This window comes from Pongo abelii, chromosome 18 (genome assembly GCF_028885655.2).
Source record: "Pongo abelii isolate AG06213 chromosome 18, NHGRI_mPonAbe1-v2.0_pri, whole genome shotgun sequence".
Taxonomy (NCBI): domain Eukaryota; kingdom Metazoa; phylum Chordata; class Mammalia; order Primates; family Hominidae; genus Pongo; species Pongo abelii.
In genome coordinates this window covers 70,367,216-70,382,127 of record NC_072003.2, presented here as the reverse complement: position 1 = coordinate 70,382,127, position 14,912 = coordinate 70,367,216, and the positions used below count along the sequence as shown (strand labels likewise).

Sequence of the window (14,912 nt, the reverse complement as noted above, 5' to 3'; positions counted from 1 at the left end):
CCAATTGTTTTTTTTTCATAAGTGATTATGTGCCTAATACTTTAAAAAGGCCTATAGACTTGAACCTCACCACAGGTGCTTGGAACAGGGGCCCTGATGTGTAAAACTCCCCAGGGATGGTATACAAGTCCCACGAATAGACCCTAATTACTTACCTTAAGTGCAGATATATAAGACATCTACCAATTTGTTCCCCTACACACCAGATGTCCCACAGGACTTTGTTAAGTATGCTTATGTGTACATCTTAGAGTTATACTTTTAACAAGGTTTAGAAGAAAACAATGCTTACTATACACTTCTTGGGTTTTCTTTTCCCTTTGTTATTCCATAATCATCACCCTACCTGGAACAAATAGGCCAGGGCCTTAGAGGAATGTAGCAATTCTGTTGAAGTTATGGGGAAGTGGCTGAAGGGCCTAAATGGAAGATGGGAAGTTAGAAAATGGAAAGACACAATATTCCCTGTTAGCCTCCCAGCGGGCATCTTTCTCCACGCCTTTCTAGTTTGTATGATGGGAAGAGGCTTATGCGGAGGAGAGGACAGAGAATTAGGTCACACCCATGATAACTGAAGACTGGCTTATTTATGAATGTCTTGCAGGGTGCAAGTATACCACGTAGATTCAAAATGGAGAAGGCTGTATTTTACCCTCTAACCTCCTTTTGCAGCTTTAATGAAAGTTTTCAAAGGGGAATTGACATGTTTAATTGTTAACTAGAAGACTCATTAATTTTTTTTCATTCGTTCATTCAACACATACTAAGTGTGTTAGTCTGTTTTCACACTGCTATGAAGAACTGCCTGAGACTGGGTAATTTATAAAGGAAAGAGATTTAACTGACTCACAGTTCTACATGGCTGGAAAGGAAACTTACAATCATGGCAGAAGGCAAAGGGGAAGCAAGTACATCTTACGTGGCAGCAGGAGAGAGAGAGACAGAGAAGGGGGAAGTGTGCCAGACTCTTATCAAACAACCAGATCTTGTGAGAACTCCCTCACCATCAAGAGAACAGCATGGGGGAAACCACTGCCATGATCCAATCACCTCCCACCAGGTCCCTCTCTCGACATGTAGGGATTACAATTCAAGATGAGAGTTGGGTGGGGACACAGGCCAAACCATATCACTAAGCACCAGGGTATCCTCCTGAGTACACAGATGGCCTACATTTCCTAACCTCATTTGTGGTGAGGTGTGGCCATGTGGATGAGTTCTTACCAGCACAGATGAGCCTAAGTGATACCAACTACTTCTCTGCCCAGACCTTAACACTGATCCTGTAGGTGGTAGCAATGCCCCCTGCAGTGTGGAAGCAGCATAAGGAAATGAACCTAAGCGGCTCTCTTGTGAGCAAGAAATTCACTTCTTTGTTTATCCAGCTGCTCTATTTGGGGGCATCTTTGTCATAGCCTTTGTACTTACATGGATGTCTAATAGCAGTCTATGCACTCATGGAGTTCATAATCTAGACAGACAGTAAATACCAAAGAGAATCACGGAGGCCTCTCTGAGGAGGTGACATTTATGATGAGACCTGAAGAGTAAGGATTATCAGCCATGCAAAGATCTGGGTGCTCAGGCAGACAGAAAATCAAATGCAAAGGCAGAAATTAACCTGTGTCTGAGGAATAGAAGAGTGACATGGCTGGAAGGCAGTGATGGGGTCAGAGCGTCACTGGGTGAGGTTGAGAGGAGGCAGAGAAAGAGTAAGTGGAGGCAGTTCTAAGTGTGACGTGAAACCACTAGGGTGTCTTAAAGTGGGTATAGGCGTGTGTGTGTAGAGAGAGAGAGAGGCAGAGAAGGAAAGAGATAGCATTTGATTTGCATACTGAAGATCACCTTTGGTGATGGCACAGAAAACATATTGCAAGGATCAAGAATAGAAATGAGAAAAGTGAAGACAGAATTGCAGTGGTTCAGTGAGCAGTGATGGTGGCTTGGACCAGGCTATTAGTAGTGGGGATGTGGGAAAGGGCTGGATTCAGGGATGCGTTTGGAGAGAAAGTCAATGGGTCTGACAGATTGGAAGTGGAGGGTGAAAAACAGTTCTTATCTTGAGCAGGTGGGCAGTGGTGGTGTTTATTAAGCTGGGCAAGACTTTGGGGGGTCTTGAAAATGGGGGGACATCAAGAGGCCTGTTTTGTTTTTGCTTTTGTTTCTTTTGGAGACAGAGTCTCCCTCTGCCACCCAGACTGGAGTGCAATGGCACAATCTTGGCTCACTGCAACCTCTGCCTCCCAGGTTCAAGTGATCCTCCTGCCTCAGCCTCCTGAGTAGCTGGGATTACAGGTGTCGGCCACCATGCCCGGCTAATTTTTGTATTTTTAGTAAAGATGGGGTTTCACCATTTTGGCCAGGCTTGACTTGAACTCCTGACTTCAGGTGATCCACCCACCTCGGCCTCCCATAGTGCTGGGATTACAGGTGTGAGCCACTGCACCCAGCCAAGAGGCCTGTTTTAAAAGTGCTAAGTTTGAGATGCCTGTTAGAGGTTGACATGGAGAGTCTGGGGTTCAGGAGAGATTGCTAAGGAGTCTTCGGCAAATCAACAGAATTTAAAGCCACAGACCTAGATGTGTCCTCTTAGGGAAAGGGAAATGGGAGAAAAAGAGGAGAAGACCTGGGAAAAAGCATCTAGCAGACATTTAGGCATCTTCCATTTATCCTTGACCAGTGTCAAGGATAAACAACACATCAGCATTTCTAGGGAAGCGGGGAAGAGCCTGCAGAGCCTGCACTGTTGGTAATTCCAGCTGGCACCATGAGAATTTCTTTCTGTGAGTGCTGGTGCCGGCCTGCACTGGCTCATGATAGCTGTTTGTTAAATTTTCAGGAGTCGTGTGAGCCAGTTATTAAATACAGCTATTATTGTGGAAGTCAGGGTGGAGCATTTATAACACAGAAATCAGCTAATTATCCATAGGAGGATCTCTAAACATTTTTGAGAGCCTATTTATAAGCACACCACTGGTCCCCCCATACTTTGTGTCCAGACTTATCAGAGAAATGGCATGGGATCCCCAGATGCCATCTAACTCATTTCTCACATAAACTGACCCATAAGCACATCATTTGTAGTACATGATGGCATGATCCCATTGGCTGGGAACTCCTGTAACACTGTGACCTACATCCGGTGTTGCTTTCTTGCCAGCACAAGTACACTGTAAGTGGCAGTGTCTTTTTTTTGTTGTTTTTTTGTTTTATTTTGAGATGGACTCTCACTCAGTTGCCCAGGCTGGAGTACAGTGGCACAATCTTAGCTAACTGCAACCTCCGCCTCTTGGGTTCAAGCAATTCTCCTGCCTCAGCCTCCCAAGTAGCTGGGACTACAGGCGCGCATCACCATGCCCCGCTAATTTTTTATTTTTATTTTTTGTATTTTTAGTAGAATCGGGGTTTTGCCATGTTGGCCAGGCCAGTCTCGAACTCCTGACCTTAGGTGATCCATTCGTCTTGGCCTCCCAAAGTGCTAGGATTACAGGCCTGAGCCACTGTGCCCGGCTGACAGTGGATCTTAAGCAGCCCTACAAAAATGTTAAAGGGAAGGGTTGGGAACCTGAGTATCTGGATTTTTGTGGAATTAATTTTTAGAAAGGTAGAATATTCTCTATACTAAACAATAGTCACAAACGATCTGGGAACTTGGGGAGTTCGTTTCCTCTGAGGCATGGGTGGAAACACTGAGGTAAATACTTTGCCCCATGAAAGAAAGCAGAGGGGACTCCAGTTTCTTGGATATTCGAGACATCTCTCTAACCTTGGGGACACACAGCACCCCATGAAAGCAAGTTTGTTTTTTATAATCCTTCTTTCTTTTTCCTCCACTCAGTCTTGGTATTCTCTCTACCACACCTATTTCATTGACTCTAAGATGCGTTTTCACAAAGGTGCAAATGGGTTGATTAGTTTATTCAGGAGTATCGACATGCTACGGTGCACTGGAGCATGCAGCCAATCTCCCTGCACGCTTGAGTGGGCCGTGGTTACCTCCACTGCCTCCAACAGGAATCGAGTGCTGTTTTGTCTGCGTGCTGGGGGACTGGTGAGATGTGTCATTCCAGCATCACCCTAATTATGATTTTCAGAAGATGTAGCTGTCTGGATATAACAGGACCATCAAAAGTGTGTGGAAAGAGTGTGTGTGGTGTGTGGTGTATGTGTGTGTGTGTGTGTGTGTGTGTGTGTGTGTGTGTAGACAGTGGAGGGTACACCCCCAGAGGCTGGGCTTAAGAATGAAATGGAGTTATTGCATTACTGCCTGTGCAAAGCTAGGGCTGCACACACAATAACAGACATACAGACATAGGTGCTCACATGCATATGTACAAAACCCACGAGCTTTCCTGAGCAAGGCTTTTCTTTAGAGATGAATTTAGTGAATCAGAGAATATCAAATCTGTAAAAAAAAAAAAAATCACCAAGGTTATCAAATCCAAAGCTTTGTTGTTGTTGTTTCAGATGAGGAAACTGAGGCCCAGAGAGGTTAAGTGATTGCCCTGAAGCCACACAGCTAACCAGAGAAGATATAAGCTCCTGCCTTCCTTACTTCCAATTCTCATAAGCAAGTTTCTGCATGAACAAGGTGGCAGGTCTGAGCAAAATGCTAAAACCGTGGCCCCATTTTGTTTGTGCACGTGTGTGTGTACATGAGCTGTTGGTGTGTGACGGGAGTTTGCCGGGATGTTCTCTCCCTGTTTCATGTTTTCACATCTCCCACAAGACGGGAATGAAAAGGAAGGAAGAGCTGAACCATTCCCTCAGGCAAGTAGATCTGTGGCAAACAAACAGTACACAGCTCGGTCTCCGTGGGGTCAGTCTGACTTCCTCCTCTCAGAAGCATCCCGGGCTACATTTTCATCTTCGCCGTCTTCCAACCTTGCATAATCTATAATAATGTGATTCCGAATGCTTTTTAGCAAATGCAAGATGGAAGGGGACACCCCCGGCTGCTCCCAGACATCTGATCTATGAAACCCGTAAGGAGCTGCAGTGAAAAGTTCACTGATAGAAGAAAAAAAAAAACAACAGACAGCTGCCTGTGTCCCCGGTTAGGGGCGAGGATCTTCCGGGTTGGTGGCTCTTGGTCATCTCTGTTGTCCTTAAAAAAGGAATAACGCTGAGGAGTTGGCGGTTCACCTTTGCTCTTGTGTTTAATTGCCGCAAAAGCCATTTATTACCTTGTGTTCTTCCACAGAGGGGACACTGTCTTTCCCAGCCACCAGGCCTGCTGGTGTGTGGCTTCTCTACCTGCCCCACAAGCCATCCCCGTCACCTCCGAGTAATTCTGGGTCACTTCCATGGCCAGGTCTGTCTGGCTCCGGTACAGGAAGGCCCTCATGAAAGGAAGAAGGGCGGAACTGGGATTTTTTTTTTTCTTTCTTTGAATTTTGCATAAAATTCCGTCCCCAGCCACCTAATGAGAAAACATCCATCATCTATTTCTCCCCGGGAATGTCGGCGGCCATCTTGAGCCGGTTTGTGGTCCCGCTCATCTGTACGCAGGCAGGGCTTGTGAAATTGCTTTTCCCTCAGAAAAATATGTTCATTTCCACCTTCCTCAGATGGCCCTCACAAATGAAAGTGCTTTGTCATTTTTAATGCCCGGTGTTCCCTTTCTCCTGCACTGCCTCCAGTCATGATCCAGCCGATAAAACCCACAGGTACTTTTAAAAACACACACACACACACCTCAAAAGCCCAGAGGACTGTCAGATTCTACCGGTGTCCCCTTGTGGGTTTTCCTGGCACACAGAGCAAAAATGGCTGCAAGGGGAGGTTCTTTCTGTTCCCTGGGAATGTCCTTGGGCCTTGTGCAGCATTTGGATGGACACGCAGCGACAGGGGACGTGCCAAGTTCTAGGTAACAGACGCCTGCCTTAAAATGGAGGCACAAAGCCCAGCCCTGTCCCCTTGGCTGGCCAGCTCTGAGCATCCTGAGAATTAACAGAGGTACATGTGCTTTGTAAAAACTGGAAAGTGTACTAAAAATTCAAAGTTATTATTATTTCTAAAATGTCTCCAGCCTACGATTTGTCATAGACACCTAACATTCTGCTTAGATAATTGGGTAATTGTTCCTCATGCCGGAGGGAACAAACGTCTCTCTTTGAAATATGCATGGAGGCTTACACATAGAGAGCCCTGTTATAACAAGAGTCTGACTCCACAGAGATTTGTAGATGCCAAAAGACTAACAATAACCTCCTCCAAAACACAACTGCATCCAGCTTTTCATAGGCAAGTTAGTAGGACCACCTGATTCCAGCATTTTAAAAGAGTCACCCTCTATATGGAAATGGGGTCAAAATACTAGTCCAGGAAAGGAACATGATAGATTTGTTGGCCAAAACTTATTTCAAAGCAGAATCTTTGTAAAATATGATTTTTTTTTCCCCACATATCTGCATTTCAAGACTGGGTTATCTTTGTTTCTTTGTGATTGTTATTTAAATACATATTAGTTTTAACTTTTCCTGCCTTTTCTTGATCACACCATCCGCTCAGTTAAGGATCTGTAAACAAAGCTTGAATTGAGCCAAAATGATCTAACTTCCAAAGGGAACCCTTGTTTCCTCGGGTAAACTTGAACGTCTTCATTGATGATGGAGAACCTTGCTTCTCAAATAACCTGGCATGAAGGGCAACTTGGTAGTTGTTTTTGTTGCTAATATCCAATTCCCCATGGCCTGATACTTTTGTAAAATACGTTAACAGTTGAATTACCAGAAAAATAAAATGTCGCTTGAATGTTGCAGTCATGTCACATGGCTATAAAAGTCTTTAAACTCTTAACTCTGAATTTCTGTACTTAACTTGTTGAGAATCCCTATCAAATCGTTAACAGACCAGGAACGACCTGTGGACCCGCTTTGAGTAGCACTGAAGTTGAGACAACTGTCCTGCCATCTTACCCACCGTGGCTCATTTTCCAGCTATGAAACTGCTCACTCCTTAACTTATAAGAGTTTGTCAATCCAATGTTTTAATACCTTTTCTAAAGCAGGGACAGGTCTGTATACAAAGCCTCCAAGCTAAGTAATCAATTGATAACTGAGAGGGAGGGCTGTTAATGTCAATATGAGTTACACAAGGCATTGTCCAAGAATAAATCAGGAAGTTACCCTAACGTATGGCAGAGGGAGGGGAGGGCTTGGGGGTGGCTGTCGTACATATGGAAAATAAATAAAAAAAAAACATTACAGAGAAGTAATTCTTAACCTGTATTCCATAAGACAGTAGATTAAGAGGTAATAGAGCTAACACCAGGCTGGACTAAAGAACTGGAAGCAGAGAACATACACAACAGTGTAAATAGGCACACACACATGTGTGCATGTGCATATGTGTGCATGTGTGTGCATGTGTGGGCGCACGGTCCACCTGGCTGGCTGGCTGATTGGAACTGAGTAAGGAAGGGTGGAAAAAAGGTTGAGGGAACATTTTCAGAAAGGGGGTCCAATTTATATCCGTTGCAGTAATTGGTTTGTTTGTGTAGAGCAGGAAGAAGGGGCAGTGGGGGACGTGATGGAGTGAAACACCGAGGGCTGCGATTCCCCTGCTTGATGAGTTGGAGAGAAATTGTTAGTAACCAAGACTGGTCCCGCAGGGGTTCATTAAGTGACTGGCCCTCCACCATATCCTGTCATTTCCAACCTGGATGCATCAACATTAGCCCGCTTTGCGGTATGCAATTGTGCATCTGCAAGGGTGTGTGAAGGCGCAGGAGCGTCTGCGGGCTGGGTCTGTGTGCACGTTTGTACCTTTTCTTGTGGATACAGTTAAGTTTTCTGTGGGAATTAGAATCATGGAGGCCACATGCAATTTTTTTTTTAAAGGCAAAAAGCAAAAGGTGCTTTCTTACTGGAAACACAAATTTGCTTTGACACTTAAAAAATACCGTGGAGCCGAACAATAGGAAAACTAAGAAAGGGTCTGAACAGGGCGGGCTGGAGGGAGCTGAGCACTGAAAGGCTGGCCAGTGGTGAACACATCCAAATGGTAACTTCTTAAGTCAGCCCTGAAAGGGACAGTGAGCAGTGTTTGTCTCCGGATTGTGAGGCCTGTCAACCCCTGGGAGGCAGGGGCCCAGAAACTGGAGTTCAGGCCAAGAGCCACGAAGGAAGGATCGGCAAATTTGCCAAACATGCAGACTGCTCACAATGTCTGGGCGCTGGTGGCATTTGGAGTCACGGATGCTCTGCCTTTGGATCTTGGGATTTTTTTTTTTCCAGGCAAGAATGGAAGAAAGACTCCTGTGGGGAGTTTTAAGGGTAGGAGTCCCTTTGGGAACCCCATAAATTCAGATCTTAGAAAAGCACTAAGAAAAAAACCCAAAATGCTTTCTGCACCAGTGGGAACTTTGAGGATTCAGTCTCCTAAGTGCTCTGCCTGTCTGGGTTAGCCAAGAATCCAGCTTCAGGGGCTGGGGGAAAGCTAATGCCATCTAAAGGAGGCCAGCCCCTCCCACCCCCTCAACCCACTTAGCTCAGTCCTGGACAAGGCTGGCCTGTAGCCTCTGGACAGAGGATCCCCCTTAAGGCACAGAAGAGGGCTGGACTTCAGCCTCTATTCTGTGGTTTGTAATGGTTTCCTGGAATGAACAATCAAAATGTAAAACCTGCAAGACATGAAAGTGACCATCTTTGAGTGCTTTTTCTATTTCCTAAAACAGGGACGCACTCTATCTGCGCAGAGGAAAACTCGTAGGACCTCCTAGGATGCATCTTGGCTCCAAGTTCGTGCAGTGTTATTAGGAAATTACAAGTCGAAGCAGCCACAAAGAGACCATTAAATCACATCACCTGCAGGTTTGCAAATATATGAAGATAGGCAGAGCTAATTGCCATTATTGTTGTTGGTATCATTACTGTTAATAGATGCCATCCGTTGATACTTCATATCTTATACATGTCTCATTTTCATCTTCATTATAAGCAGGTAATAGAAAAAGGCAAGTACTATTATTATCCCCATTTTACACATAAGGACACCAAGTCTCTGAGTTCAGGATGTCCTCGCGAGCCCAGACCACCTGAGTCCATAGCCATGCTCTTAGCAGCCTGTTTTGCTGCGCCTCCAAGTCCTGTTACCATTTCCTAAGTGTTTCCCAGGTGGAAGGCCCATTCGAAGCACTTTACATACATTATCTAATTATCTCATTTGGTCCTCAGAGTCACAAATCAAGCTAAGCAGACTGCCCAACCTCCAAGCACTTATGAGCTTGTTGTTCCCACGGAGTCACATCATCCTTAGACCATTTGCAATGGTCCAAGGTGGCAGAGAAATCACTTCTGGGCATGAATGTGGTCATTACCAATGGCCGTGATGGGACCTGGGGCTGTTGCTCTTCAAGGCTGATATGAGCCTCTAGATAACTCAGGAAGGAAACTTTTAATCCTCATCATTACAACCATCCGTGTTGTTCTCAGCATCAGCGACCAAAGCCAGAAAGGAAATAAAGAAGGACTTTGAGAGTCATGTGTGTTTTGCAATGAACCAAAGGCAAATGGGGCTTTCCTGAATTTTTTAAATTTAGGGGCCAGAATGGAAATTATTCTGTTTTTTTCCACATCTACAAAAAAGGACTAAGGTTTAGCTGTACTGCTTTCTACGATCCTGGCTGATTTTTCTTTTTCAATAGAATAACATAAAAAAAGAAGGCCAGGGTGCTCTCCAAACAGAACCCAGATCTAATGAGGGGATTTTGGAGTTGTTTATATAGCATGTCTCTTTATCTGTATAAAGCAAAGAACATCTCCAGGTATTTTCAGTGGATTGATCTCATCAAGACACAGATTTATTAAAAAGAAACACAGAAAGAGAGAAACAGGCCACTGTAATTTATACATTAGGTTTTTTTTTTTTTTAAGAAATAAAAACTAACTCCAAGTTTTTTAGTCATTGCAACGGGGCCCTGCACATCATGTATGTAATGTAATGACAGCTTCAGACTAGGGATGCTTTTGATGCATTATTAACCATAAAAAAGACATTAAATACCAGGCTTGAATGCCATGGGGATGCATATTTCACTGGGAATTATTTTTCAATGTATGCTTAAAGTTTATTTTGGTAAACAGATGACTGGAGGCTGTCAGAGCCGGAGTAAGATTTATGTTCATTTGGAATCTTCTTGAAAGGAGCGGAAATGCCTGGGACTTGTGGAACACCCACAGCAAAATGTAAATCTTTTCTTGGCCCCAGGGAAGGTTGGAGAGTGCCACACAAACAATTCCTCCTAGGGATGTGTGGTTTCCAAGAAGCATCAGCGTAGATGCCCGTAGGGGCACACACCGAGGGGAGGGGGAGAGGGAACACAAATTCCATCGTCTCTAGGAGGAGGGAGCAGAACAAAAACATCTGGACTGGGAAGCCAGCCTCAGGATGCCCCATCAGATGCCTGTGCATCAGCTGCAAAGAACGCCCCGAACTAATTCCTCCGTTTCACAGTCACTCCCATGTTGGCACCAGGAGCTGTTTCCTTCTGTGCTGACACATTTGTAAAGCATTTCTGGTTGTGGACGTAGAACTTATTGACCATGTGGGTTTTCCTATCCTTTGTAAATGATGGAGGCATCACTGCATCCATCTACAAAGCCCTTCCTTGGAGCTTCTACAGCCCCAGGAGCTGTCACAGAGTTACAGTCAAGGCAGGACCAATGGGTACCTTTCTGAAATTGAAGACAATTTCAGATGATCACAGTGTCCACCTTTAGGACCTGCTTCTGCCTCTTTACTATTTGATACTTAGTAAGTTTCATCCTAAAGACATACCCATTTTGGCAGATACTGACAGCTTCACGTAGCTGCTCCAGGCTCAACAATTCATATGGAATGCTATAAATTCTGTTTAACATTTGTTACATAGATACTTAGCTACAGATTCAGAGCCAAATGGGCACACCTAACCCATATGCATCTGTAAAATACTCTCCTGCCCAAATCCTGCCTGTACCTGGAACACTCTGAGTGCTCAGAAGATGTTACTACAATTTTAGGGCCGAAGGATGGTCTATTTCAGGTCAATGATCTGTGATTTGCACTAAAGGGATATTAGGGGCATGAAGATGTCTGCAAAAGAACAGAAAGAAGGACTTGGGAATGTATTCTTTTTGCAGCCTTATCTTGAGCTTTGGCTGGGGCTGGTTTATATTATCTGGTGACACTCCTGTTTTTAAATATGGCACCAAATTAGCCTAGGCACTCATGTTTCAGTTTCTTAGAGTAACAATTAATTGAATCAGGGTTTTGGTGATGCCCTCCTCCAAGGGTGGCTGATTCTGTAGCAGCAGTTCTCCATAGGAAGGGTGATTTTGTCCTGCTGGGCGTATTTGGCAATGTTTACATATATTTTTGGTTGTTACAACTTGGGAGTGCTAGAGATATTCAGTGGGTGGAGGCCAAGGATGCTGCTAAACATCCTACAATGCACAGGATCTCCCTACCTCCAACCACCAAGGAGAATGATCCAGCCTCAAATGTCAGTCGTGCAGAGGTTAGAAGCCTTGTTCTAAGGGACTGTAAATGCGGCCGCTATGCTTTGTGACTAAAAGTAGCTGGAATGACAGTTCAGCTGTGTACAATCCAAAACCAATTGCATTGGAAAATGAGGGAGGGGCCCGAATGCTGGTTTTCCACTGAATGGTGGTTAACCCCTTGGGTCCTTTGTTCCATGGCCTGTGGTATGATGTCATCAACGCTCTGAGACCCACACAGCTTGGCAGAGGACACATCAGTAGTCCAAGAAGGTGTCACTGTGCTCATTCCATGGTTCGAGAAATGGAGGTACAGTCCAGTTCAATGACTTGCAAGAGACCACAGCATGAGGGAGTGGCAGGGTCAGGAAGAGACCACTGAGCTTTCCACCTTCAGTCTCCCATCTCCTTGTCTGGTGTTAGAACCAGGAGATCCCACTGAACACACATACTCACTCCCTCCCTTCTTCTCCTGCATATAGAGATATAGCAAAATGCAGGTTAAGTTGACTTTCATCTTTAATTCATACACAAGGATGTGCAGCACAGAGTGAAATAAAGAGTAAACTCCAGAGGCAGCAGTTCTGTAGGTTTGGCCAGATCTTCCTTTTCAAAGACAGACAGCCCGGGGAATCACGTGAATGGCCTTCCATTGCCCTCTTAGATTCTTTTTATGGCAAAATGCTGGCTTTTATCAATTCCTAACCCTACCTCTGATTCCCACAGGCTGGGGAAAGCAAACAGCAGTTGGGGGAAGTGCACTCACCTTCTCTTGTGATGGAAACAGGAGACTTGGACCCCTGGAGAGGCCAAGAAGGACGGGAGTGAAAAGGGGTGTGCTGCAGGAGTGGATGGGGGTGGGTGGGGGAAGAAGCTCTGGTTGCAGACGCCTGTGAAGCTCGTTTTTTTTGCTTGGGTGGAGGGATTTGGCCTGGGACCTAAACAGATGGTTGTTCATTCTGAGCCCCTAATAGGCATTTCTGCATTAAATGATATCAGAGTGGACACAGGAGAAAGAAAAGTCTATTGCTGTGTCCACCATAAAAATAGATGTGTGGATGAAATGATCTTGGAGCAGAATCGACTAGAGAGGGTGAACTTGGGCAGAAGAAATCAACTTGGACAAGCCAGAGTCCCTGACAAGGTCTTGAGGTCTCAAGCCAATGGGGTGACATAAAAAGGGATTTGGACGCCAATAAATGTAACCAGCAGCAGATGCAGCTGCTACTGGTTCCTCATTGACACATCCGCCCTTCCTTTTCATCCCCAGTGCAGTCCAGCCAAGAAATAAAGGCAACTCGGAATCCCAACAGCTGGAAGTGCTGCGGTTCCATATGTGTCAATTGTCTGGAAGCCTCTGGGCTGGGAATACTTACTCCTTTGGGAATGAGAGGAACACGAGCAGAGCGGGGCTTTGGAAATCCATTCCCAGCTAGCCGAACTTGGCGCCCTCTAGGCTAGAAGTCAGGACAGTGGTGGCCTGGACATTTCCAGAGAGTGGCTCAGAGGGTTGGGTCATTGGCCAGATGCTGCTGTGTGCCAGGGTCTGAGCCCTTGCTCAGAAGAGAGACAGGCATGGCTTTGCATGGGACTCAGGTGTTTGGTCTTCTCCCATGGGAGAGGACCACAAGAGGCATCAAATTCCAGTGGGCAACCACAGTTGTCCTCATCTGCCAGATCTGCTCAAACTTTATAGACATGAAAGCCAGAGATTATCCCACCCCCCGCCAAAAAGAAAAAGTTGGCTGTCTCCCCATTCATTTCAGGATGGCCTTGTGCAAGGGACTCCCACTGTTAGTTTAAACACTTCTTTCTCTGCATTCAATACAGGGATTCATTCATTTGGTCAAGGCCAGCCACAGTAAAGTAGAAGTGTTAACTTATCTGCTACATGAGCATTCACCCAAATGAGCAGCTTACTTGCTACCAAGCCAACTATTAATACCTTTTGGTTTATAGCACCAAGATACAGCATTGCAGGCAATAAGCCAGGAGAACATGTCCTGACCTTTAAAAGCTTAGGGTTCCCTGGAGACCCCAGTGATATATCTCAGCAAGGAGAAGACATATCCTGGCTGATTCCTCAACCCTGGCTATGGCCAAAGACAAGAAAATATGGTTTCATTTGGTCTGGGGACAGCCATGCCTTGGGTACATGGTAAGAAATCTTGACTCCTGGAACATGCTTGCACCTTTCCTTTTAAGAACTGTCTTCATGCCCCAGTTATAATGGCTTTTATCCAAAAGACAGGCAATAACAAATGCTGGCAAGGATGTGGAGAAAAGGAAGCATCGTATACCACTGGTGGGAATGTCAATTAGTACAACCACTATGGAGAACAGTTTGGAGGTTCTTCAAAACACTAAAAATAGAGCTACCATATGATCCAGCAATCCCACTGCTGGGTGTAATCCCCAAAGAAGGGAAATCAGTATATCAAATAAATATCTGCACTCTCATGTTTATTGCAGCACTGTTCACAGCAGCCAAGATTTGGAAGTGACCTAAGAGTCCATGATGAATGGATAAAGAAAATGTGGTACATAATACAATGGAGTACTATTCAACCATAAAAAGAATGAGATCCTATAATTTGCAACAACATAGTTGGAACCAGAGGACATTATGTTAAGTGAAATAAGCCAGGAACGGAAAGACAAACTTCACATGTTCTCACTTACTTGTGGGAGCTAAAAATGAACTATTGAACTCATGGAGATAGAGAAAGAGAGTAGGTTGATGGTTACCAGAGGCTGGGAAGGGTAGTGGGCGGGGTTGGGCTGGGGGGTGCAGGTAGGAAGTGGGGATGGTTAATGGCTACAAAAATGTAGTTAGATAGAATAAATAAGATCTAGTGTTTGACAGCACTGTAAGGTGACTGAAGTCAACAATAATTTATTGTACATTTAAAAATAACTGCAAGAGGCCAGGCATGGTGGCTCACACCTGTAATCCCAGCACTTTGGGAGGCTCAGGTGGGTGGATCACTTGAGGTCAGGAGTTTCAGACCAGTCTGACCAATATGATGAAACCCCATCTCTACTAAAAATACAAAAATTAGCTGGGCGTGGTAGCAGCTGCCTGTGATGCCAGCTACGCAGGAGGCTGAGGCAGGAGAATCACTTGAACCCGGGAGGCAGAGGCTGCAGTGAGCCGAGATTGCGCCATTGCACTCCAGCCTGGGCAACAGAGAGAGACTCTCTCTCAAAACAAAACAAAACAAAACAAAACAAAACAAAGCAAAACAAAACAAAACTACAAGAGTATGATTGAATTGTTTGTAATACAAAGAAAGGCTAAATGCATGAGGTGATGGGTACCCCATTTACTCTGATGTGGTTATTATGCATTGTATGCCTGTATAAAAGTGTCTTATGTACCCCAAAAATATATATATAACTACTATGTACCCACAATTAAGAAAAAAG

At 44.9% G+C, this 14,912-nt stretch overlaps 1 long non-coding RNA gene across 1 annotated transcript in view; it reads left to right on the top strand.

Annotated features, from left to right (window-relative positions):
• LOC100937940 (uncharacterized) overlaps positions 1-14,912 on the top strand; it is a 34,874-nt gene that overhangs the window by 8,575 nt on the left and 11,387 nt on the right. The window contains exon 2 of the long non-coding RNA XR_008514883.1: positions 8,681-8,816. This is a non-coding gene — a long non-coding RNA (uncharacterized LOC100937940). The remainder of the gene's footprint in view (positions 1-8,680; positions 8,817-14,912) is intronic.